The 27,733-nt window shown below is 33.6% G+C and overlaps 1 long non-coding RNA gene across 1 annotated transcript; it reads left to right on the forward strand.

Moving 5' to 3' along the window:
* The first annotated feature begins 25,503 nt into the window (after positions 1-25,503).
* LOC132629343 (uncharacterized) lies at positions 25,504-27,143 on the forward strand. The gene is made up of 3 exons (XR_009578194.1): positions 25,504-25,826; positions 25,983-26,161; positions 26,638-27,143. It is a non-coding gene; the product is annotated as an uncharacterized LOC132629343 (long non-coding RNA).
* The last annotated feature ends 590 nt before the right edge of the window (positions 27,144-27,733 follow it).

The following is a 27,733-nucleotide window of genomic DNA, read 5'->3' on the forward strand; positions in this document are numbered from 1 at the left end:
AGTGCATGAATATGATAAGAGTACGTCCTGAATCTGTCGGAGGGACATAAGGTCGTTATACCTCCGAACATTGTTATGTGATAGCATCTTCGTTAACAAATGACTCTGTGAATCATTTTGAATCTTAATGAGGACTTACTGGAAACAAAATTCTAGATCATGAATCAACATGGACCTCCCTAGCTGCTAAGAATGGATTCATTATGGAGTAGCGTTACGTTTACGTTCCGTTCATAAGGATCATGCCAAAAGAAAGAAAGTTAACCTTAACATACCTCAAGTCGTCAACCAAAATCCCACAATGAAACCGTCGGCTAATTTTCCAATCTCCTTAGTCACTACAGCACACCTAACAATCAACAATATAACAACAACCTCATATAAGTCTCTTTAATTCCACATCACTACTCACCTCAAGATTTATATCAAAATAGCCCAATATGCTTTGTATATAACACTTATACACCTTCATCTTACATTTATATTAAGTATAATATCCTCAATACAATCACAACACCAACTACTATCCTCACAACAAGGTTTTAGCTTAAAAACATATTTACAACATGACTCAAGTTAGATTACATCCCAACACAAACTCAAATTCAAGTTTGAACCTTTCTTCCAACTCTTTTTCATCTAAACCTAGCATATCCATTATATAAACTCGTAAACATGAAGTTAAGATAGAATGTTACCTCCAGAACTCAAGAACACGTCAATTCCAAGAGTTCTTCCCCTTGAAGTATCCTTCAAAACCCTTACCAAAAGGAGAAGCAAGCTTCCATGATCACTTTAGACCCTTTAAACACTTAATCTTCTCTTTGATCCTTGATTTTTCTTAGGAGTTGATTAGATATGATGGAGAGGGTTTTCTAGAATGTTGGAGGTCAGGGAAGTGGAGAAAATGATATAAAATGAAGGGTATACAAATTATATAAAAAAAGGACTACAGCCGACATAAAAATATGGTCAAAAAGTTCGGACTGTATTTTTAAATACGGTCTGTATTTCTTGGCGTTAATTCTCAACCTGAAAATTTCACTTTCTACCCAAGGAAATACGGTCCGTACTTGAAATCGTATTTTTTTGTTCGGGCCGTATTTTGCTCCGTACTTCTCGGATTTACAATCAGTCAATTGCATTGAAAAGAAAACTCTCTGAACTTGAATTTACATAGGTTATTCATTCCATAACTCCTCATATGCTAGAAGTTATATCTCCCCAAATTTGGACAAAAAAAAAAAATCATTTCCAAAATTCGGCCAAATTTTCCCAAAGTTTCGTCAAATTTAATTTCTTCGATTCTTTTGATCCCGGAACCTTCCAATACCTAAACATGGTATTAAACTCTTATATACCCAAAATAGACATGTCTAATCTCATATGACCTCGAAGGTCACTTCGCTCTCTGAATCTATGTAACCAACTCATGAAGAAACTTACCGTATAAAAATACTGGGTGTAACATGCATGCTTTGTTTTTATGCAACTCATTTCTTTTTGGGGGGTTGTGAATTTCCGGTTTGTGTTGAAATTGAATATTTAATCAAGTAGAGGTATGAAATATACTACTGAATCTCAAGTAATGACTCTGCATTAAGAAAAAATGATGCTAACATAATTTTTCTTAACTAGATGGTTAACCCCCTATTAATCTTACCGATGGCTAACTAGATGCTCAAATATGTTTTAGTAACTGAAGCAAATGTAATGAGATTATGACCTAAACAATTCTTTTCCTTTCTACTTAATGACCTCTTGGGAAAGTTAAAGAGTGATTGTGTCCTAAACTCAGTGGTTTATGCAAAGAATCTAAAAAGGGATACTTTAAAAATTGGTTGAGCTTGATTAATCGAAGTAAAGGATATTTACTGCTCCACTTTGAATCCAAGCTCAACATGCATCATAATGCTTCCGCAATAAAAGGTAGCTAAGTTACGAGTCAAGAGCCAAAATGACTTATTTTTGCAGTCATTAAATCAAAATAGGCTGCCTTTTTTTTTTTTATACCACAATGGGTATTTTGTTGGTTATCCAACGAAATACCCACACAACGCACTGTTCATAGTCGGAATTTTTTTTTTTTTTTTTTTTTGCATTTCGTGAATAAAAAAACGAAATAGGAAATTATATTTTTTAAATTTTTTTTTGCATTTCGTGTATTAAAAAATGAAATAGGATAAAAAAAAATTAATTTCGTTCATATAAAAACGAAATTGGAATATATATATATATATATATATATATATATATATATATATATATATATATATATATATATATATACTTTTGCATTTCGTTGGTATATCTACGAAATAGTAAAAAAAAAAAATTGTATTTCGTTTATTAAAAAACGAAATATGAAAATAATTTTTTTTGTATTTTTGTATTTCGTTTATATAAAAAAATAGGAAAATAATTTTATTTTCATTTCGTTTATATAAAAACGAAATAGGAATACATACATACATACATACATACATACATACATATATATATATATATATTATTTCTTTTATTTTATTTGAAATATGATTTTTTTTTTATTTCATTCATATCAAAACGAAATTGGAAAATATATATATATATATATATATATATATATATATATATATATATATATATATATATATATATATATATATATATATTTTGCATTTCGTTGGTATATCAACGAAATAGTTTTTTTTTTTTTTTTGGTATTTCGTTTATTAAAAACGAAATGTGATTTTTTTTTATTTCGTTCATATCAAAACGAAATTGGAATATATATATATATATATATATATATACAGTAAAACAGTACCAATTTTTTTTTCTATAACGCAGTAAAATACTGCGTTATAGAAACAGTACCAAAAAAAAAAATTGGCCAACTTTATTTTTGCAACACTTAGTGTTTTTCTCCATACCTTGACCAATCATTAGTCATGTGTCAAGACTCCGAAACGTCAATATTTTATATAGAACCTGATATTTTTTTCTGCGTACAGTAATGTAGGCCCAATACATCAAGGATACGTAGACGTTCGGATCGTCATTTTAGGTGTTGAAAAGGTGGCCGAAGTAAGTTTTGTTTGAAAAAACTTAGTGTTTGACTGTAAGGTTATTTTAGTCAACTTTATATGTCGAGAAAATTAGTCAGCTTTATTTTCAAAAATTGAAACCGCAGAAGTGAAATTGACATTCACAGCTACATTACCCCGAGATTTTTACGTTGAAATCTATTGTGTATCATCATCTTATAAGTAAATAAAACTGAAAATTTTACGCCAATTTGGGGAAAAATTGAAATTGAATGGGATAAAAGCTGTTTTTTTTAAAATCAGCTCGGTGTGGCAGTTTGTCCCCATAGATCTCGAAAAAATACACAATTTCAAAAAAAAAACGCGTAAAACGGACGTCCGAGCGCAAAGTTATGACCATCTAAGGTTTGACGACTTTACAACTAGTTTTTCTCCCTATATTTTTAGAATTATATTTATATTCAAAATAAAGTTATGTCTTAACTTTACAACTATTTTTTTTTGTTTATTAAAAAACGAAATAAGAATATATTTTTTATTTCGTTCATCAAAAAACGAAATATGAAAATAATTTTTTTTGTATTTTTGTATTTCGTTTATATAAAAAAAATAGGAAAATAATTTTATTTTCATTTCATTTATATAAAAACTATATATATATTTCATATACCAATGAAATAGGATAAATATATATATATATATATATATATATATATATATATATATATATATATATTTATCCTATTTCATTGGTATATGAAATATATATATAGTTTTTATATAAATGAAATGAAAATAAAATTATTTTCCTATTTTTTTTATATAAACGAAATACAAAAATACAAAAAGAATTATTTTCATATTACGTTTTTTAATAAACGAAATACAAAAAAAAATTACTATTTCGTAGATATACCAACGAAATGCAAAAAAAAATTAAAAAAAAAAAATATATATATATATATATATATATATATATATTCCAAATTTCGTTTTTATATGTACGAATTTAAATTATTTTTTTATCCTATTTCGTTTTTTAATACACGAAATGCAAAAAAAAAAAAAAAAAAATTGTTGCAACAAAAAATTCCGGCTATGAACAATGCGTTGTGTGGGTATTTCGTTGGATAACCAACGAAATGCCCATTGTGGTATAAAAAAAAAAAAAAGACAGCCTATTTTAGTCTAATGGCTGCAAAAATAAGTCATTTTGGCTCCGGACTCGCTAAGTTACCATGTAGATCAGTCCTTTTACATTCATCAAATTATCTAGGTGTTTCATGAGTTATGTAATGACATGATTTACTCTATTTAATGAGTGAAAGTCTCTTAATTCAAGTAAAATAAACCATTAGATCTAATGATATTTAAATTCTCACTTTATGTGAATTTCATAGCATAACGTGCAATTAATGTAACATTTTGTGAGTTGCTCAACGTTTGTGCTGTTTTCTTCTCAGATAATTGTTGTAATTGTGTCTCATGGAATGTATGTTGCCATGTTTTGCACTTTTTTGGGTTATAGCATTAGGAATCCAATCATAATCCACATAACTGGTTGTGCTTGTAAGTCACATTTTTCTTTGATCAAATATGATTTGCACTTTCCGAATTTACTTAATTTACTATCATTGTTACAACTACTTAAGAGGTTTTGACAAGATATTAGACTTCCTATTTAGGATTTTGACTGCATAGTTATGAAATTGATCTGTATTTCATATTATTTGTTGGAGAAGAGGCAAATATCATTCAAAACTAAATTTTCATAGTGGAAGGAAAATGAAGACTTTGTACTACTGTTGCTGCCACAGTTCTCACTGCTCTAGATTATAATTAATTTGGTTTTGTATAAGTGATGGCCTAACAACACTGTTATATTTTTTGCTTCACGCTTAGGCTACAAAATTTCTATGTCACTTAGAATTTAGCTGTACCATTTTGCGTTGAATGTCGCTATGTTGACTTGGAAAGAAGCTGATGGGTAAGTACTGGTATCATAGGCACAAGAGGAAACTACTGCAAGAAACCAGCCTCATAGCTTGAGGAGATAAATTTATCAGCCAAATGAATTTAGTTGATGTTCAGGTGTTAAGCCATCCCATTTTCGAGCTCAAAATTTAGTTATTTCTACTGTTGAAGTAATGTGTTATCTCTGAGGGTGCCATACATTTTATGTCTTGCAATGTAAGAAGGTTAAGTAAATTAAAAAATGACCTACTGTAAGCTTTTAGGATAAGGAGTATATTTATTTGAATCTATAAATTTACAAAATTATTAGTAGAAAACATTGTAGTGGCTGGTTTGCTCAAATGACAAAGCGTGAAAACAAACAAGACCCTTCTATTACTTTGTAGGTAGGGGTATATATGGACCGGGTTGGTTCGGATTTTTTAAACACCAAACCAAACCAATCGCGTCGGGTTTTTAAATTTATACACCAAACCAAACCAATAAAATTCGGGTTTTTCAATCTCGGGTTATTCGGTTTTCTCGGGTTTTTCGGGTTTTTTTTTCGGAATAGTCTTGATACAATACATATAACTTTTACTTCAAATATTTCTATCCTAGTAAGATACAACTACATAATTAAGGTGTTTCTTAAGAAAATAACACAAAATATGAGAAGAGTGATGACATTGTATTAAAATATTCAACAAAAACTAATAAAATCGATTAAAATAAATATTGTTAATTAACAAGCCATAAAGAAAATGACCATAATCTAAAAATACTAAGTCATGCTAAAATAAGCACGGCTAATAAGTATTAATTACATGACAAAGAAAAAAAAAACTTAAGTTATGTATTTTCACTCTCTAAACTAATTATGCAAAACTAAAGAATAAATATCCAACATTATTGTCATTCCTAGTGGTAAGTTGAATTTCTTTTGTTAGCGTTAGTGTTGAGCTGGTTTTGGTTTGAACTTTATTTGAGTTACAAATATCCATAGGATATAAAACTTATTGACATTCAAAATTCTAAGTTCAAGCTTGAATAATATGATAATAGATAAAAAAAACTACGAAAAAATAAAAGAAATATTTATAAATTCCATTACAAATAAATATTTTTATGTATAAAATATTTTAAAAATTGAATACATGTAATATCGGGTTGGTTTGGTTCGGTTTGACTTTTTTTAGTTAAAACCAAACCAAACCAATTATGATCGGATTTTTTTTTCTCAACACCAAACCAAGTCAAACCAAACCACTAATCGGATTTTTTTCTCGGTTTGACTCGGTTTGTCGGTTTGATGCGATTTGTCGGTTTACTTTGTACACCCCTATTTGTAGGAGTGGAAAGTGACCGTGACTCATTTAGTTAACCCTATTAGTAGTTTCGTACTTTCTTTAATTTACACTCTCATTGAACTTTATTTATGATAATTTAAAGATATTGGTTATAAAAAAAAATTACAATGAACATTCAATCTTTAATGTTTAAGCATTACATAAATGATCAGGGATCAGTTAATAAGGAAAATTATTTGACAATCAAATGGAAAGAGACATGTTTTATAACATCACGACAAGGCGTTAACCTTGATACAATTATCGATATTAAATTCCAGTTGCAATATTAGTCGCAAAGGTATAAAATGATCTAATTAAGGCAATGATTAAAAAAGATACGAAATTATCAATCAACTAGCAACACCGTATCTTTTTCATTTTGGGGAAGCAAATTAAATTTGAACAATAAAATAGATAGGACTATTTTGAAAGATACTTCGGAGCTGATGGTGCCTTTTTGTCTAACGCAGCTAATCAAGCCTTTTTTCAGGTACAATGAGAGGAATTGGAAAAAAAAATGCAGCATTTTCTTGTGTAAATTAATTTTGATGAAACTAGATTTTGGCATCCTAATGAAGCACATCTTGAAATTAAACATGTGTGTGCCCTAATCTGGATATAAAAAAAAGGGACATCAGGCACCCATGCATAGCACGGGCACTCCATCTAGTACTAAATAGAAGAGTGGTAAATGGGATGACCAAGAGCAAAAGAGTCATTTAACTCAAATGGCAAAATGGATTTTCTCATACGTATTTTCTCCATATGATTCTAGAAGAATCGGCTCTTTCAATAGCTGTTCTTCCAACAAAGCAGAGGTCTTCAAAATACTCTATTCTCCATACACTCAAGGACTGTGATTTCAACTTCTCATCTGGTGTTGGAATCTCAGTTCAACTTTAATTGAGGTACCTTAATTACCAAATATTTAAACTGGACTAAGTTGAATGTCCCCAAAAATAATGTTGATGATCTAAGAAGCAGCACTAACTGGTTAGTAGTAAGTGGGACATTCTGGAAATAATGGGATGCTTAAGTCTATTAGAGCGAGTTAATTATTTTGGTGCGCCAAGAGTTTGAAGTGTAAGAATTGAGGGATGGTCAATGTGGAGTTTACTTCTTTTGAGTTCAGTTGACAGGTTTTACTAAATGAATTTGAGAAACCAATACCCTTCTTATGAATAAGTGTAACTAATCAAAGACAAAAAAGAGTGATTGGCCTGTAGATAAGATCTTATTGGCATTGACATTCTGCTTCCATAATTTAATTTGAACATGTTTGAGACTTTGCTGATATGTTGAGGTTCCGTAGGTGCATGCTATCTTGGTTAGATGAGATCATTTGGGAGGTCCAATTCCTTAGAAGTGGTGAAGAAAATTGATTAGATCTACAAGTACTTCTCGAGCTCACTTGTTTCTTTTCTCTTTTGCTTATTACTCGGGCATTTTACCAGAGGTTTCTAATCTACCCTTGTGTGATTTCTATTGAAGCATATACTCGGGGGTGGGTGCAGGGCGGACGATTTTAAAGCGGACTCCCCATTCAGTGGCGGAGTCAGGATTTTTAGTAAGGGGGTTCAAAAATATGAAGAGGTAAACATACGAAGAAGCCAAGGGGGTTCAACACCTACCATATATACATAAAAAAATAATTTTAACCTTTAATATTGTTACACCCCAGAAAAATTTTGCGTTACCAAAAACTGTAGACGGCTTATAATGGGCCAAAGGGCCAATACAGCGCGAACGCGCCCCCAACGTGGCGCGAACGCGCTGAACAAAAATCTGAAAATCAATTTCAGAATGAAGGTTGTGTTATAAGAAGGTAATAATGGCATATATATGACATTTGGAGACCATATGGTGTAAATTAGTTCATATGTTAATTGACGAAAAGCCCTCGCTGCTGCAAGCTAAGTGGGGCCCACATGTCAAAGTTTATAAAGGATATATGAAGATACATACGAGTAGTATATGGAAAGTTGAGCAAGTCCTAAGAAGGTCCCATAAGCCAAAAATGGGCATAAGCCCTCCAAAAGGACGATTTAAGGAAACGTTTTCGGATGATCTGACTTGAAAGGGAACAAACGGCATTATAAGTTTGGAATTTGGGAAAACCCCCAGAAATAAAAGTTGTAGATAATTGAATTAGTTTTCCAACCATAGGTCGTGGGGCCTCATACGATATCGGCATCAAGAGTTATGACCGTTTTACTGAACGAACATCCAGTCAGAAAATTTAACCTTGCGCGAACGCGCAGAAGGAATTTAAATAACCCTACGCGATCGCGCCAGAAGGCAGCGCGATCGCGCTGAGCATTTTTCCAGTCGTTTCTGGCAGCTTCTAAACATCATAAAAAGGGGGAAACCCCCCCCCCCCCCCCCCCCCCCCTCATTTTCAGATCAACCCACGAAAAACACACCCTAAAACTCTCCAAAAATCTGGAGAGTTCTCCCCAACTCCCCAAACCAAATTTTGCCCAAACCAGGTATAAAATTCCAAATTTCAGTCCGGGTAGCGTATAATTATTGGTGCAGAATCATATAACAGTGTGTGGTGGCCTAAATTTAGCATGGAAAAGTGGAGATTAAGAAATATTAAAGGGAGAAAGGTATGAATCTCTTTCTATTTGTGCTAATACTAGTTTATTTACGAAGAATACGCGATTAAATAATTGTATACTGAGTTAATTAGTTATGAAAGTTGGAAAACAGCGTGTGGGCTGTTTTATGAGATATTTTGGAGTTGGAAACATTATATTTGATGTTGGTATTGTTGTTGTTGTTGTTGGCTGCTGAATTAAAAATTTGGGCTAGGCATATAAACAGGGGAGATGCTGCCCGATTTTCGACAGAATATAAAATAGTATAATTTGAATTATGGTACAAGTGTACGATGAAAAGGTTAACATTAGTGTGAATTATCTTAAATGTAGACTTACAAGCTCGGACACATAAGCGTAGCTAATAGGACGTGGAACAGGTATGTTAAGGCTCGTCCCTTTCTTTCAAAGGCATGATTCCTAACGTTATGAATTTATAGATGTTCCATATTTTCCTTGTCTTTAAAGGTTAGAAGTCTATGGTCCCAAGGCAATGATTATTTTTCCGATAATCCGTCAATGTTTTCCAAAATGTCCGTATTTTTCAAAACAAAAGGTTTATGGTTTTGTAAGCTTTTATGACAATGACGATGGATATGTTTTATAATGACAATGATGAAGTCAAAAATGAGAAAATGTCTACGATAGATACGTTGACGATATGTCCCTACCATGAATATGACAATATGAGGTTTATGATTTTATTATATGTTTTCTCTTAACGCTACTCTTTATTGATAGCCTCGCCTTATAATTTTAGTTCCTTCAAGGTGAGACATGGCGATTATGATTATTCCATAATATAATCGGAGGTTACCGACCTTACGTCACCCCGATAGACTTATAGCATTTCTTGGGCTCTCCTGCATGCTGCTCACATGATATATGTATATGGTATATGTATATGTATATGGGAAAAAGGGCCAGAGCGCTATAGACGCTGACATATGTACATGATACACGTATATGTATATGGGAAAAAGGGGCCAGAGCGCTATAGACGCTGATATATGAACATGATACATGTATGTATATGGGGTAAGGGGAAAGGTAAGGTGCTATAGACGCACAGCCACCTGATCAGTTGGAGTATGATACATGATATCGTCCCGGACGCGGGATGTCCGGACGCGGGATATATGGGCGAGCCGACATATTTCGGCGCTATGACATGACATGATATGATATGATATGATATGATATGACCAGATAAGTATGCATGGCATCCGCCTAAGCGACACTCATATGTACAGGTTACTCTTTTATCTTATGACATGTTCTATGTTCCATACAGTTATTATTCATGCCTTACATACTCAGTACATTGCTCGTACTGACCCCCTCTTTCTTCGGGGGGCTGCGTTTCATGCCGCGCAGGTACACCCAGGTGAGTTGAAGCTAATATAGAAGATATTCCAGTAGAGTTGGCAAGCTCCACTTGTTCCTGGAGTGTTACCGAGTCAGAGTACATGTACCATGATGTCCGATAAATGTTAGAGACTTTGCAGACAGAATCGTGGGTATAGGATGTCGGTATTGTGAACGGCTCCACTAGCCTATGTGTCATTTTATGTTTTGTTATAAAGTCCATATGATCACAGATTATATTGATTGAGTACGATGAACAAAAAAAAAATTTGAAAGCTTTACTATGTTTTTTCATTCCTTATTAATGCAAGAGTCTAAGGAAATTAAGTATGTAATAAGAGTCAGAGGGTTCGCTCAGCTCCGAATATGGGGTCGGGTGCCCATTACACCCTAGTAAGGTCGGGGTGTGACAAATATACACTGTAATTTTTCGCCGAGGGGGTTCGGATGAACCCCCTCGGTTACACTTGGCTCCGCCCCTGTCCCCATTCATTAGATAGAGAAGATCACCAAGATTTCGCGATCCGCTGCCAAATTTATTCCAATTCCAAGAGCTCGGATCGAATCGGTATTGATATACCGATTCGATCCGAGCTCTCTTATTGAGAATGCTCATTCAATGAGCATTCTCAATATTATGCCAACCAGACATAGGTCAAAATGCTATTTCTCATTCAAGATGGAATAAGCTGCAAATTCAGTCGTGGCGCTTCCATCAATAACTAGCTGGAAAGGTCGATAGCAAATGTTGACTTATGGTAAGTTCTGGAGGCCACTTCAGATAATCTATCAGCCGGCAACGATTGAACGGTGCTATCCAAGAATTTATATCTTAAGTCTCAGTTGAAGACGACATGAAATGTTTTTTTAATTGATAGATAGGACATGACTTATTCTACTAAAGGGCCTGTATTTCTTCCAAAGTTTTTGAGGTTTTGCTAATTCCTTTGATTATGACTTAGCCTCAGTTGAAGAGAACCTAATTATTGGAAGAAATGCTACATTCCTGGTGCTACTTGGATACATCTAGTGCTAGGCCTCATTGTGGTACTTTATTTCAGGTGTTACTGCAACTTTGTTAAAAGCAGTATTAGGGATTCCATTAATCATCACGTTTTGCAATTTGTGTTAGCTTTCTCATAAGCCACTCAAAATAATGAAAAACTAAAGGGGAAAAAACTTCACCATAATTTTGTGGTTTGTGTGATTATATAGCCAATAAAAGGTAGCTCACCTTCTACTTTAAATAATGTGTCTCTCATATCTCAACTATATTATAAATTTTCTTAGAACTGTGAGTTAAAATGAATTAGGTTCCTGATGAGAAGTCTGGAAAGTGACAAACAAATTAACCATATAATTGGCTGTTGGGAAGACAGGCTGGAAAAGAAAAAAAAAAAACTTTCATGGAAAATGGAATATTAAGTGTTTTGGAAGTGCAAGACGTGCATTGGGCATTGTTATTTCTATGGGCTTTCCAATTGGCTCTACCTGCTCTTGAAAAAAATAGTGAAGACAAATAAATGAGAGAAATTTTTTTATATATCTTTCCATTGAAGAAGAGCTCCTATATATACAAGTGTATTATGCTATAATATAATATTGTCTTTGCACAGAACACTATGTAACCAAATATTATTCCTCCATACTTCCTCCATACAATGTTGCATGCTTGTAGAATAACTAGGAGAATCTTTTTGTTCCTCCATACTGCTGTCTCTGATCTGGAATATGTATATCCTTTGTATACAGCTGTATATCCTTTGTATACAGCTGTCTCTAATCTGGAATATGATTTGGGTTGTGTGTCTTACATCTATTTTGGGCCAAATGATAAATTATTGAGAAGGCTGCAATTGACTTGGGCCTGGTCCAATTCGTTTGATAGACTTGGGCTCCTTTGTTGAAGTTATGACCCTTTTTCCCTTTTCTTCTTCTTCACAGTTTCTCTGAAAATGATTTGGATCAATTTTATTTTTATTCTTAACATCCCCCCTCAAGTTGGAGGGAGACGAAGAAACACCCAACTTGCTAAGGATGAGATGGTGACTTGGGCCAGAAAGTGATTTTGTAAAGAGATCGGCCAGCTGGTCCTTTGAAGGAACAAAAGTCAAAGAAATGAGACCGGAAAGGTATTGTTGCCGGACGAAATGGCAGTCAAGTTCCACGTGTTTCGTCCTCTCATGAAACACGGGATTTCGAGCTATATGTATAGCTGCTTGACTGTCGAAATGAATTGGTATAGGAAGTTTAGGTGGAACTGAGAGATCGCTCAGTAGTCTAGTAAGCCAAGTTAACTCAGTCACAAGCCGTCGCATTGAGCGGTACTCCGATTCAGCAGATGACAAAGAAATGGAGTCTTGTTTCTTGGATTTCCAGGAAATGGGAGATCCGCCTAGATTGATGAAGAACCCACTCACTGATCTTCGAGATTCGCGACATGAAGCCCAATCAGCATCGCAAAAAGCTTGAAGATGAAATGAAGGATGAGATGACATGAAGATACCTTGACCTGGGTCATTTCGCAAGTAGCTGAGGACTCTTGGTTCGAATTTTCCTCTATTTTGAGATAGAGTAGATGCATAACACAAACACCCAAAACATCTAAGAAATTGATATGTAGGCTTTTTCCCAAAAAGAACCTGATAAGGAGTTTTTCCTTTTAATACCTTTGATGGCATTCTGTTAATCAAGAAGGTAGCAGTTAAAATACATTCTCCCCAATATTCAATAGGAACCTTTGATTGAAATAACAATGCTCTTGCTATCTCAAGTAAATGCCTGTGCTTTCTTTCAACCACCCCATTTTGTTGTGGGGTGGCAACACAAGAAGTTTGATGTACAATACCTTGTGAATTGAGAAAAGTAGAAGCAGCATTGCTACTTCCTAATTCAAGGGCATTATCAGACCTGATCACTTTAACTTTAGTATGGAATTGTCTTTCAACCATTTTAAGAAAACATTCTAGTACTGTGAAAGAATTACCCTTGGTGCTTAGTAAAAATGTCCATGTGGCTCTACTAAAATCATCCACAATTGTAAGAAAGTACTTGTAACTGTTGTGAGTGGTAACTTTATATGGCCCCCAGGTATCTATGTGAATTAAATGAAACACAGATTTAGTGGAAATGTCACTGTTGTGAAAAGGAAGCTTTGTTTGCCTAGCTAAGGGACAGACATCACAAAAGCAATCAGAATTTGAAAGAGTAGAGATAAAACTAATGTTCTTCATTGATGAAAATGGCATATGCCCAAGTCTAATGTGCCAAAGCTTTACATTGGAAATAGCATTGGCACAATTAGGGGAAGAAAGTGAAGCTGGAACAGAAACAGTAGAAACAGTACTGCTATGACTACCTAAATAGGATAAAGAAACACCCTCATTAGACAATAAACTATTCTTGACACCGGTAGGCTGGAGTAGGTATAAACTTTCTTTGACTTCACCAAAAACTTGCGGCCTCTTCATTAAAGGGCCCTGCAACATACACCCAATAGAAGTAAATAAGAGTGTGCAAGTAAATTGATAGCAAAATCTGTGAACTGAAAGGAGATTGTATCTAAAACTGGGAACATGAAGAACATTTCTCAAGGTAAGATTGGGAAGAATAGTGACTTGACCAATGTGAGTGACAGTAATTTGATGGGAGTTAGGCAGGTTAATACTTAAAGGTTTGTCTAGGAGTGTCATAGTTAGAAAAGCCTTATCATCAAAGCACATATGCTCAGATGCTCCTGAATCAATGATCCAGGAGTTAGAATTGAAAACTGAGAAAGAAGTACCAAAATGCTTAGTTATAGTACCAGCAACAGAGTTTGCATTGATTTCTGAATTTCCTCCTGATGTTGACTCTGAAAGTTTTGCCTGTTTGATCATTTGCATCACCTGTGAATGTTGTTCCTTGCTGAGATGTTGATTGAAACAGTTCATCTCCACGTTTTGGTTGTTCATCCTCTCAACTTCTTCTCCTGCTACTGCTGCATTTCCCTTTATGTTCTTAGTAAATTGAAAGTCATCAGGAAATCCTATTAGCCTGTAGCAATCATCAACACTGTGTCCTATCTTCTTACAGTATGAGCAAGTCACATTAGGGTTATATTTAGATTTCTTTCCCTTAGAATGAAAGTTCATATTTCTTTGAAAATTGTTCCCAGTTCTTTGTGGTGCTCCCAGATTCCTCTGATTTGCATTAAGCCTTGATGGTGGTCTTGGGTTTTTGTGAAAGTTTTGTGCGGGGCTGTTTACCATGAATGATGCAGAATCAGAAGGAATATAGGGGTTTACGTACACCTCTCTTTGATTCTCATCTTGCAAAAGCAGAGAATATGCAACATTGATGTTAGGAAGAGGATTCATCATTAGAATAGTTCCTCTTGCTTGAGAGTACACATCATTTAATCCCATGAGACATTGGATAAGCTTCTCATCTTCTAGTGATTTCTGCAGTTTTGCCTTTCCTTCACAAATACACACACATTCACATTTCACACTGATATTTAATGATTCCAGTTCATCCCACAACCTCTTGAGTCTGGTAAAGTAACCTGCAATATTGAGTGTTCCTTGACATAAACCACTCAACTGTTTTTGCAGGTGGAAAAGTTTAGCCCCATTAGATTGTCCAAACCTATGTTCTAGGCTTGTCCACAGTTCTTTAGCAGATCTGGAGTAGATTACACTGTCTGCTATGTCTTTGGACAAAGAATTGAGGAGCCAGGAAGTCACCATGTCATTACACCTGCTCCATGGTTGGTAGTCTGCTTCTTTTGAATCTGGAGCAACATGAGCACCTGAGATAAACCCCAATTTGTTCTTTGCTGATAATGCAATGAGTATGGTTCTTTTCCATCCCTGATATCCCCTTCCATCAAAAGGAGTGTTAACAAGAGCCATTCCAGGAGCATCCGAAGAGTGGAGAAAATAAGGATGATTTGAGTCGATTGTGGTATGATTTGCAGTTGTTACTACTGCTGCTGGTGTATTAACAGCAACTGCATTTTCTGCCATTGTAAATGATTGAGTGAAGTGAAGTGAAGTTTTTTTTTTTTTTTTTGGATAGATTGATGTATTTAGTGAAGAACTGATGTATTTTAGAGAAGAATTTAACCTTGCTCTGATACCATGAATAAAATAGTGAAGACAAATAAATGAGAGAAATTTTTTTATATATCTTTCCATTGAAGAAGAGCTCCTATATATACAAGTGTATTATGCTATAAAATAATATTGTCTTTGCACAGAACACTATGTAACCAAATATTATTCCTCCATACTTCCTCCATACAATGTTGCATGCTTGTAGAATAACTAGGAGAATCTTTTCGTTCCTCCATACTGCTGTCTCTGATCTGGAATATGTATATCCTTTGTATACAGCTGTATATCCTTTGTATACAGCTGTCTCTAATCTGGAATATGATCTGGGCTGTGTGTCTTACATCTATTTTGGGCCAAATGATAAATTATTGAGAAGGCTGCAATTGACTTGGGCCTGGTCCAATTCGTTTGATAGACTTGGGCTCCTTTGTTGAAGTTATGACCCTTTTTCCCTTTTCTTCTTCTTCACAATTTCTCTGAAAATGATTTGGATCAATTTTATTTTTATTCTTAACAGCTCTTACCAGACAAGTGATAGATGATAAGAATCTATGTTGTGATTAAGATATTCAAAATATACCTCCATTTTTCGAAGAGAACTCTAACAAAAAAGAACGAAAGAAGAAAAAAGAAAATCTGCAGAACTTGCTAAGTCATATATAAGTTCTCAGTGAGATCTTTTGTTGTGGTTCCTTCTAAGTATCTATTTAACCTTTGATGACATTTAGAGGAAACAGGATTGTTACAAGAGCACAAACTAACTCTTCAGTTATTGATTGGTCTTATTGGGCAACTTTTTTTTGTTGCCTTTGAAGCTGAATTTGCTTTGAATGATCTCATCTTGAGACATCGGTCTTAACCAGGAAATAGTAAAGAGACATTGTTGGAAATAGCATTTGTGATCCCAAATCCATTTTATAAGGACAGTTTTATGTAATGTGTCAGTTTTCTGTAACGTGTCGTGTATACTTCCCAAAACTAAAAATAATTTGATGTGATCTGTATATTTTAGGGTTTTCAGCAATAATCATAATGTCTTGTTGGCTTTCCAGGGTCCGTTAGTGATCGAGAGCATTGAGCTTCTTCATATAGCTTCTATTGTTAAATTGCCATAAAAATTTCATAAGTGAAGGCCGTGGATCAGAATTAATGCCCAAAGATGGAACATCCAAATGCTGCAATCGCTCTGCCTTTATGTAAGGGTGATAAAGCTACTACAGTTTCTTTCCCATATCTTGCATTTCTACTACTCTATGATTGTGGTTTCTACTGGATCTTAAATCCACGGAGGTGAACTATATACACTAAAATCATGCTCCAAATTAGTTTGTTAGAATTGCTTAATTATTCTATGTAATTTTGGTGATTTCTTGTTCAGCAAATAAACAAGGACATTCATTTCTTTTACTACTGTCAAAATTCATCAGAAAGTCGAAAAATGTGTACCAATTGTTTTTCTTAATCTGCATTTTACTGATATTGTACTAACCTTTTATTCTAAAGGAATTAGAAAATAGTAGCTTTAAAAATAGACACTTCCATATTGCATGATTCGGAGTGTCAATAGCACAATTTTGTATGTATTTTCTGGTGACATTGAAATGCTTATGTAGTGTCTTTGTCCAATGCTTTCTACTATGAAACCTACACTCTTTTCCCTTCTTTATCTTCCTGTGAAATGGTTTGACAATATGAAGTCAGGTCATAAATGCTGCCAAAAGGAGATCTGATATGCTGGTACAAGTTGGGCTAGAGTACAGATAAATGCCACTAGTTGCAAAACTGATAGACAGTTAAAGGAGGATCTATAGGAAAAGTGAAGATGGGGGGCACTTCGAAAACATCGATTTCCATTCCTTATCAAGGTAAAATTGAGTCAACAAGTTGTGTTTCCATTGTAGTCACAAATGCTAATGACTTGATGCTGCTCCTAGGTCAATAATGCTGCTCTTTACCGTCAAGTGCTGAAAACCCCTCGAATCTTCCTTGAGTTGATGTCACTGGGACATCTACCGCTTGGATCCTACCTTGTTAGTCATCCGTAGTGCTAAAGGGAGTTTCAGAAGCCATTCCTATTCCCACACGCTGTCATTTCATTGATCTTATGAGGCTTTCCATTGGAGCAAATCCTTTTTGAGTTATGGCTTCTGGAACAATGGATTTGAATCACAAGTAGGAAGTATATGATGGACGAGTAATTTACTTACATGGAAATAATGTTTCGAGGATTACTAAATCAACTTTTACTTGAATTTGAGGTCTGAGTTGAAACCATCTATCTGAAACATAGAAAGGATCTAACTTGAGTAATATTCATAATTGTAAAACTTCCTTTTATCAATTTCACTTCATCTCTAAATGCTTGATCTGTTGAGCTAGCTGAACCGGAGAAAAATCAGAACAAATTCATATAACACCAGAAGTACTGATTGAACAACTCTGTAGTATATTAATGCATGGACAGAGGTTCAACTTAAGGAGAAACGAGAGACTAATCTTCCCAACTTATTGACGGCACCTGCTTATATCTCCTTTGCCATAGTAACTATATTAGTTTTGGAACATGTCAGACATAATAGATCATTATACTCAAATATGAGGAAAAATAACAAGCAAGATCACTATCAAGTAGTTTAGTGTTGATGACTGGCTAATCGATAAGTTTTTGAGTGATATAAAGCAGAATAAACACGTGAAATTAAACATGGTTTTGTTAGAATAGGTTTGTGTAGCATGGTTTTAACTACTTCTCTTTTCGATATTCAGGTGCCTGATAATGCTTATGTAATTGTGGAATTCGACAATTGTTGTTGTGGCATGCTTGATCTCTGTATGTTTGCTGAGCGAAGTAAAATGAGCATGCAAGATAATAATTTATCACAATAAAGAGGAACTAAGAGTTTTTATGTGATCCAAGATATATGATGTATATGTCATTCTGAAGGTCCTTCAGAAATGATTAGCTGAGTTCTTAGATAAGGCATAAATATTTGGGATCGAGGCATAGATGAGTGATTGATATTCATTTGGTATTTTGATGTTGGATTATACTGCAGATGATTGATTGGTGGTCATTGAATATCTTGATCCTGGATCATATTGCATTTTTAGTTGTGCTTTGAGCATCAAGAATGGTACAATCTCAACCATTTAGGAAATCTGCCACAGTTATGAATAGGTCCAGTATGACGAGATTATGGTGTTCTGATTTATACAAACTAATATATATGTGATTGTTTCTTAAATGTGCAATTACTCCTCTGTGGAAGGTATTTTGTATTGCAAGCCCCATTCTGAATAGTTGTTCAAGGAGTCTTGCAACGCTAACAAGAACATTCAATCACACGTCTTATTTGTTTCTTGCTTCATCATTCTTCAAATTTATCTCATACAGGTTGCATATTAAGCTTGACAGTTGAGTTAGCTGAGAAGTTAACTCCATCCAAAACCGATCAACTCAAAAAAATAAGAAAAATGATTTGAATTTTTAACCGGGTACAAATTGCTGGACATGTCAATATAATTGGGTGTTTATGGAATTAGGGATGCCAATTTTTAGGGAAAACAACATAATGTGTCTGCTATAGATTTTAATGGCGAAACTTTGTAACATTTAACCCCAAATACACTTTAACCCCACTTTATTTAACAAGTTATAACCAAATTTTAAAATCTCATCCACCAGCGATCACCACCGCACACTCCCTACATTTTCTCTTCTCTTCCATTGTAGCGAACGTCAACACGCCACCTTCTTTCTCCTAGCAGTTTTTTCACGATCTCTTCCCTTTCACTTATATGCAAAAATCCCTACCTTTTTCTAGATAATTTCCGGCCAAAGTATGATGGTGGTTGATGCCTGCTTCGCTTGTTGTTTATTTTCAAATTTGGTATTACATAATACTTTTTCTATAGAAGAATTTTAAGAGAAGATGAGAGATGGAGGAAAACACGGTTACTGTCGGAGAAGATATTTTTCCCGGTCAAGTTTGTCGGTTCTTCGGTGCTCCATCATTTATACATTGTGTAATTAGTGTACAATAACTGTATTATGTGTATAATTAGTTGTGTATATATTATACACTGAATATATGTTGTTTATACATTTATTTTACACAAATATACAGAAATATGGGCGTGAAGGATTACAATGGCCACGGTGTGTACTGACAAAAATGTATTCCATTTGTACACACACATATATATATAATATACATTATTTGTATGTACATTGTATATAACACATATACATTATTTACAAACATTCGATATTTTGTACAATTTGTATATATCGTATATAATGCAAACATGCAATGCGTATACCACTTATAGCACGTACATAAATTGAATAATTAATATATCTTTTATATATAAATTGTATAATCTTTCTCTCAATGACATTGTCACTCTTGCTTTCTTTTTTTTCTTTTAGATCTTAATCTTTTAGGGTTAGTGGGTAGAGTTTGGGCGTGGATGATGCTGATTTATGGGTTGGTGAGTCTAATTTTTTATAATATATTTTTAGGGTATTATTGGGTGGTGGAGTTCGGCGACGACGAGACGGTGATGGAGTTTTTTTTTTTTTTTTTTTGTCTGGCATAAATGGAAGACAGATGGTGAAAGAGGAATTTTATGGGCGAGATAGAATACTGATACCGTATTTTTGGGTTTCATTAGATAATGTTTCTAATATCTTTTTGGCTACCAAATGAAAATTGAAATAGTTGGACCAACCAGCTGTTAAATATTTTGGCCGAGTGGCTAATTTTGTCAAAAAAAAAAAACAATTTTAATTTATAACGGATTTTGGACCAACCAGCTGTTAAATATTTTGGCCGAGTGGCTAATTTTGTCAAAAAAAAAAAAAAAAAAAAATTATAACGGATTCAGGCTAAATTATTAAGGTATTATTCGATTTGATCCGATCCTTTTGGATCACGTTATTGTCCCGTCGGGCCTTAACTTAGAAGGCATATTAATAGTTGAATCATCATAAACTCTCAGTATATGGCTCCTAACTTTTTCCTCTCATTTTTTATGTGGAATTTGCCTTATGTAAGTTTCACCAAAAAATAACCCTCTATGACTATTTAGAAAAAATAATTACTCGAAATAGCCCATATTTATAAAATTACTTGAAATGGCTCAATTTTTATCCTCACTTCAAAAGCCTGTTGTATATGTACCCTCATTACAATTGAAAAAATATTGTATATTGTTGTATACAATTGAGTTTTCTTGGATATAAACACCTCTTATACATTATTATACATTTTTATAAAAGATTAATACATTGTTTACTCCATATGTATAAAGGTGTATATGTTGTATATTGTGAAAAAGTGGTTTGCAGAGTGTAATTTTAAAATATGGCTACGCAAATGTCATTTTGTATGCTAGATCCCCAAGTTTCACAGCAAATCCCCTTTTGTGACGCGTGGTTCGTAGACTTCTACACTCGCTTATAAGGGCTTAGGCCCAACTCCCAATCGTCAAACCAGTGGCGGATTCAGAATTTTCATTCAGGGTGTTCGGAAAAATAATTGAACTTAAATATACACTGTAATATATGTTCAGGGTGTTCAAAAGTTAATATATGTATATAAACACATAAAATTTACCTTAAATATACATTGTAATTTTTTGTCCAGAGTGTTCGGGTGAACACCCTGGGCTCTTGGTACATCCGCCCCTGCGTCAAAGTATTATCTGTTTTGATCCGACCCTCCGGGTTACCTTAAGGATTTTTAGGCCTCATGTTTTTGTTCCTTTTGGGTTCAAGCCCAAGGGAACAAAAACATGAAGCAAAAATTTGAGGTGACCTAGAAGAATCAAGTCAAAATGGACAATGCCTTGATAGTTGCTCCGAGATTAACGCCTTCAAGCGTCATTTCTCAATTTTGAACGGTGTATCCATTTGATTCCCAAAGCCAGACTAAGAGTTCCCATTTTCTTCTTCCACGTGAACGTAACGGTTGGTACATAATAAATAATTTTCATATTCCTAATCTAGCTCTTAAAAAAAAAAAAACTTGTGAAGGTGTGACGTCAAACATATATGCTGGTTCGCATGTACGAACAAATATTCTTGTAAGAAATCTGTTCTCCATTTTGATACTCAAATCACCTAAGCCTGTATATAGTCTTGGCAGCTTTCTTACGTCTTGCTCTCAAATTTTTGGTGCGTTACCTATAAATGAAGAAAGGTCCCAATAACCTTATTCTTTATTTATTAAATCACTTTATTTGTCAAAGGCAGAAGATATTATTTCTGACTCTTAAAAGAAGAGAGGTAGCTTCTAATGTTCCATGAATCGAGATATAATCTCAAAAGGCAGAGTATCTATACAAAATAATAATGATTTAAGAAATAGTGGTCAACTTTTAGTTTCATTACCATTTTTGAATTTCTATATCCTCTTCTAGAAAACTCTCTTAAAATATTAGTTTACTTAAGCATATAAACGTATATATATATATATATATATATATATATATATATATATATGGTTACATAAATCTAGTTTAAGTAACTACTTGCTAACTTCTATACGCAAATGTACAAAGAATGTATAATTTACTTTATTGCTATATGTAATTTTAAGTAAGGCACGAGACAGGGATAATTTAAGAGGCCAAACTAATAGTAAATGCTTTGAAATGCTGGATACTCAGTTATGGTATGGAAATGGAATAGCCTACTTTTGAGAAGTACCAGAACTTATTTTCTTTAAAAAATGTGAGAGTTGAGGTGTTTGAACAAGCTTTTAGAAAAAACAAGTATTGTTTTTTAGTAGTAGCAAATGTTAAAAAAAATAGCTTTTCCAATAAACACTTTTGAAACTCTGGCCAAGCACAAATTTGATTAGTCAAACATAAACTGCTATTCTTCAAAAAATCTTTTTTTAAAAAGTGTTTTTGACCAAAAAAATATTCTTCAAATAAGTAAATCTTAAAAACTTGACCAACAAAATAGAAGATAGCTTTTAAGAAAGTCCAATATTAGCTTATGAGTAAATAATTTAACATAGAAATGATAGTCATGAATCATCGTGTTAATGTAGTTTGCATTGGAAAGTTGGAATCAAACTATTAGAGTAATGATGGAATGAAGAGAACTGTAGAAATAATTAAGTGCAAATATAAACCTTATTTCTTGTTCAACATCATTTATGCTTTGTCCTCTGTGTAGTCTTTTTTCCTTAAATTATTGCCACACGGTAGCTTCCAAAATGAGTGCAAATATAAACCTTATGGACATTTTACCTTTGCCACAAGGTAGCTTCCAAGATATATCTATATGTTTGGTCTAGGAAAAAAGAACTTAACCCAAACATGAAAAGGCACGTTAAACCATAATAAAGTAAATAAAATATGCACATCATTAAATAATTTAATGGATAAACAATATTCAGTACTTTTTCTAATAAACCAATAGTGCTACGAGCGGAAATTGGATATCAAGGAGGATGGAGGCAGAGGTAGAGTATTCTTTTCGAGTTCATTTTATTTCAATACTTTTATGCGTAAAATATATGTATAAAAAATTATTAAATTATGATAAACAATATATATAAATTTATAATTTTAAAAATATAATAATTTTAATATTAAAACTCGTAAAAGTTAAATCTATAAAACATAAATTTTGAATCCGCACCGGAAAGAAGGGATGAATGTGTTTTAGGGAGAAGTATGTTAGTGTCTACAAGTGCTTGGAGACATGCTGGATTGGACAACATATATATTCCAAAAAAGAGATAATAATTGCAACTCAAAGGATCACGTTTCTTGATTTCTTTCTCCTTGAAACCCTCTTCAACACCTACACGCAAACTCCTACTTTGACTCTCAACCACAACACTAAAGATAATAAAAAATATATAAAGAATCAAAAGTGACAGCAAAAGAGAAAAGAAAAACATAGCCGCAATTCAGCTTACGAAATTATTTGCCATTTTCCTTTCCACATGCTCTTGCACAAGTGAGCTGAATTGTGTAGCACCGAGATTACGACAGAGTGATAAGTATTTCTTCATATGTAATGGGAAGTTCTGAATTTAAATTCTAAAATTAGAGTCGTCTTGTTTGGGAGTATTTTATCTTCAAAATGAGATTTGTCAACATGAATTTAAATTAGTTAAGCTTCAAAACAGATACCGAAGATTTAGGAGAAGAAAGAAAAAAGAGCTGAGGTCATTTGCTTGTGGGTTTATCTTCTCGTTTGTATATCCTTTTTCTTCTTGCTTTTCACTTGTTGATATGTCTTTATTCTATTAAAAATATTTGAGGAGTGGATAATCTAATATATAAAGGGAAAAAAAAGTAATGACCGTTGGTGGGATCAGAATCCTATATTTTGCAACTATTATATGAAAAAACAATGACAGATTTATTTTGCTCTTTTTTTTTTCTTCTAATTTTCTTCAATTTTTTGTCCTTGTAAAATTTGATTTGAATACATTCAGTGTAATTTTATGAGACGTAAATTAGTCTAAGTTAACCTTCTCCCTACGCAATATAATCGAGCTTCTTCAATTGTCAATATATGAGACTTAAGTCCCAGTCTAATTAAAATATCAACTGGTCCCTACTATATTTTTGGTAATTCAATATAGTGCATGCAACGTAACCGACAAACTTCTACTTCTTTTTCATCAATTAGAAATGAACTTATCACTTTTATTTGAAATGGGAGATGTAAGGGGATTGATGATCTTGTAATCTTGATCGTATAATGAGTGAGTGGGACATGTCAAACTAAATAACAAAATTAATTGTATAGAGATGGAGCAACTTCTAACAGGACTTCATGTAATTTTTGCTATTTTTTGTTAACTTTTTTGACAAGAAAAGAAAATGGTGTTCAAGTTCAATTTATCCTATTAGTGGACCAACATATTTATTTGTATGAAAAATAATTGTAGTACGGCAGGAGAAGATTCATTTTAAGTGAGACGAAGCTTGACGATATCTCCTAAACTTGGCATTGTGATCAATAATAGTGAGACAAACGAAGATTTGAGGAAATCTCTCAAGGGGACATCACTTGAAGTGGGTCTTTTCGTAAGCTATCATATTATTCAAATGTGGACAATGGGTACCCCATCAGTTTTAAGGCATCTATGACCCTCCCCCCACCCCGCCTTCCCCACACTTCTTTCCTCTTCCGCTACTCAATCCTTAGTAATCTTGATAAGTATTCCCATTCTATACGAGAAGTTTCGTTTTCAAATTCTGAAAATGAATCTGAGTCGTTTTTGGTAGAAAGTATTTAATCTTAAAAAATAAATCTGAATTATAGCTTGTTTGGTAAAGTGTGTGCGCGCGCATGTATATATATATATATATATATATATATATATATATATATATATATATATATATATATATATATATATAGAGAGAGAGAGAGAGAGAGAGAGAGTGCGCGCGCGCGCGCGCTTATCATAGAAAATTGAGATGTTTGGCCAGTTTTTAGAAAAAAAATAATTAAGTGTTTTTGAGTAGTAACAGAAGCTATTTTCCAGAGGCTGAAAAAGTGATTTTCTTTCAGAAGCACTTCTGGAACCTTGTTCATTCACAAATTACTTCTCTAATGAAGTATTTTTTTTAAATTGATTAGTCAAACACTAACTATTACTCTCCAAAAATACTTTAACGAAAAACAATTTCCAAGATAAATAGATTCTGACAACTTGACGAAAGTTGTTAATCGAGCCCCAAAATAAATATCAATCACTAAATGGTAACAAAAATGCTTAGTGAACCCCCCATCACGAAATGGCGAATATATCACACCCCGACCCTCTTTTCCACCCTCAACGGAGTGATGAATGATCCTGATCTTTATTTGGAAAGAATATGGAATACCATTGTCAGATCATTTAATTTTTTGGTTTCAACTCAACAGCACTAAAAGCTTTAGGTATCGGTGCTTATCTATATCTATGTATTATATGAAAAGCACAGAAGGCCTTAGAAATGTTGATTGAACTTTTGCCCTTAATTAAAAAATTCTATAATAGGCAAAATCGTCATTTACTATTTTTCTAAATATTAAATAAGTATAAATTTATAAAGAAAAAATGTGGGAGTCCTAATTTTCACGTACATGTACCATTAATTTATGAATCTTTTATTATTTCCTTATATTCATATAGAAGTCATCTTTCCTTATTTTAAGTACGTGTGAGTCCTAATTAATTTGCACGTACATCTTTAATTTATGAATCTTTTTGTTATTTCCTTATATTCATTAGACACGTACGAGGCTATTTACGCGTCCTAAATCTCCTATAATTCAGATACTAAACTTTTTCTTTTTCTTTTGGAGTCTATTCCTCTATATACTTTGTTGCATCTCATTCACTAGGTTTCGCCTACTGTGAAGAATTGGCCAAAAACCTTTAGACTTTAGAGGTTAGCTTTTCTTCGTTTTTTTTAGCATGTCTTTTACGTTATGGAGTTACATATTAAATTACATTTGTTTTATTGTTTTTTACTTTTATCTGATGTTCTCGAGACTAGGGAAGTTCCTTATATTCTAATTACTTACTCATGTGCATAAAAAAAAAGGCTTTTTCCTACTCATTATCTGACGAAGTGGAAACAAGTTATATGGAAGAAAAAAGTGGTGCTAGCGATATAAAAATCGTGAAACAATTTTCATTCGAAGCAAGTGCAGAAGAAGTGGACGCATTGCATATAGCAATTCCAACACGCACAAATCTAACATGTTAATATCATTAATTCAGGTACTTTTTCTAAATTTTTAATTGTCAATTAAATTGCTTTATATGTATTTGTATGAAATTGTGTAACCTTCAACCTTCCAATTCCTTAATTGGTACGAAGGATCCATTTTGTTTAAATTGCCGTAATTACAAGTAACTTAATTTTCTTCATTATGTGAATTCCCTTTCAAAATTTAACTACATGCAATAATTTTAGTTGTGAATAAACCATTAAATCTAACATATCGGGAAATATTTAATTTTTTATATCTGAAATCATTCAGTACTTTAAAATCCTTTTAGATTTAGGAGTCCTTTTATTTGTCATTAAATTAGTTAACCATCAATGCGCCTAAACGGCTGAAACCTTGAGTTTTGCAAGTATATTTTTTAGATTCTCAGATTTAACGCCTTTTTCTTTGAAAATATTTAAAATGTTTATATTTGTTATTAAATGTTACTATCATTACGTTTTGTTTAAATTGTCGTAACTGCAGGTAACTGTATACGGTAAAAATCGAATTTATGCTAGACCGGTGAGACCGGGAATCGAGGGAAGAAAGAAACAAGCACGAGCATGAAGACTTTCCTTCGGATCAGAGGTATCGCACTAGAAGTGGTTGATCAGAAGAAAGCGAAGGAAGTCGTTTGGTCCGGTTTCTCCATAGCCGGTTGATCGTGGCCGTTGGTCCGGTTGGTCGTGGCCGTTGGTCCGGGTGATTAGTTGCACAATTGTCAAGCATCAAGACCGTTCTGCCACATTGTACTGCCAATCGTACGGGTGTCAGACCGTACGACCCAACCTTATCCTTTTAGGGTTTTCTTTATTCAAAAGGGTTTTATGTTGTATAGGGCCCATAAGGCAAAACTATAAATAGGAGGCATTTCCCCACTTTCAAGGGTTAGCTTTTTCAGATCTAAAACATTGTAATAGCAGAATATATAAAATCTCTCCCTCTCCCTCTCTGATATTGGACCGGATTTATGTGTTCTTTAGCTTTATTTATTCGTCCAATACTTGAATATTATTTAATACATATATTTAGTGTAAATCAGCGATTTCGATTCATTTTCTCACAACAAATCTATATACATTTTCTTCCAACCAAATAGATTAAAGCTCATCCACATATCCTATACCTCACTTACAAATTCAATTGATTACCTAAATTCGGGGTAAACAGTTTGGCGCCCACCGTGGGGCTAGGATAATAGTGGTCTTTGATCTTGGTTTCTATCTCTTACCCGTCAGGATCGAAAAAATCTTTTGTTCGTCTCTGTGAAAACGGACCAAATGGCAAACAGTGGACAATCTGGTCACGTCAACAACAACGAGATTGTGGCCGAAAATGAAGACAGTGGGCCACGAGGATTACCAGCAAATCCTGTCGACCCAAACCCCGTTAATTCTAGGGAGGGCCTCAACCGGCAAAACACCGTGAATCAGGAGAATGCCGCCCCGCCGGCCACCGATCCTTTAAATACTCACAATTCAATTACTTTGTCCCGGACACAAGGCCGGAAAGTGCCGGATACACCGGATGATAATATTGACTTACGTTTAATTTTTGAAATGTTGCAGGAACAGAGGGC

Source organism: Lycium barbarum, chromosome 2 (assembly GCF_019175385.1).
Source record: "Lycium barbarum isolate Lr01 chromosome 2, ASM1917538v2, whole genome shotgun sequence".
In the NCBI taxonomy this organism is placed as follows: Eukaryota; Viridiplantae; Streptophyta; class Magnoliopsida; order Solanales; family Solanaceae; genus Lycium; species Lycium barbarum.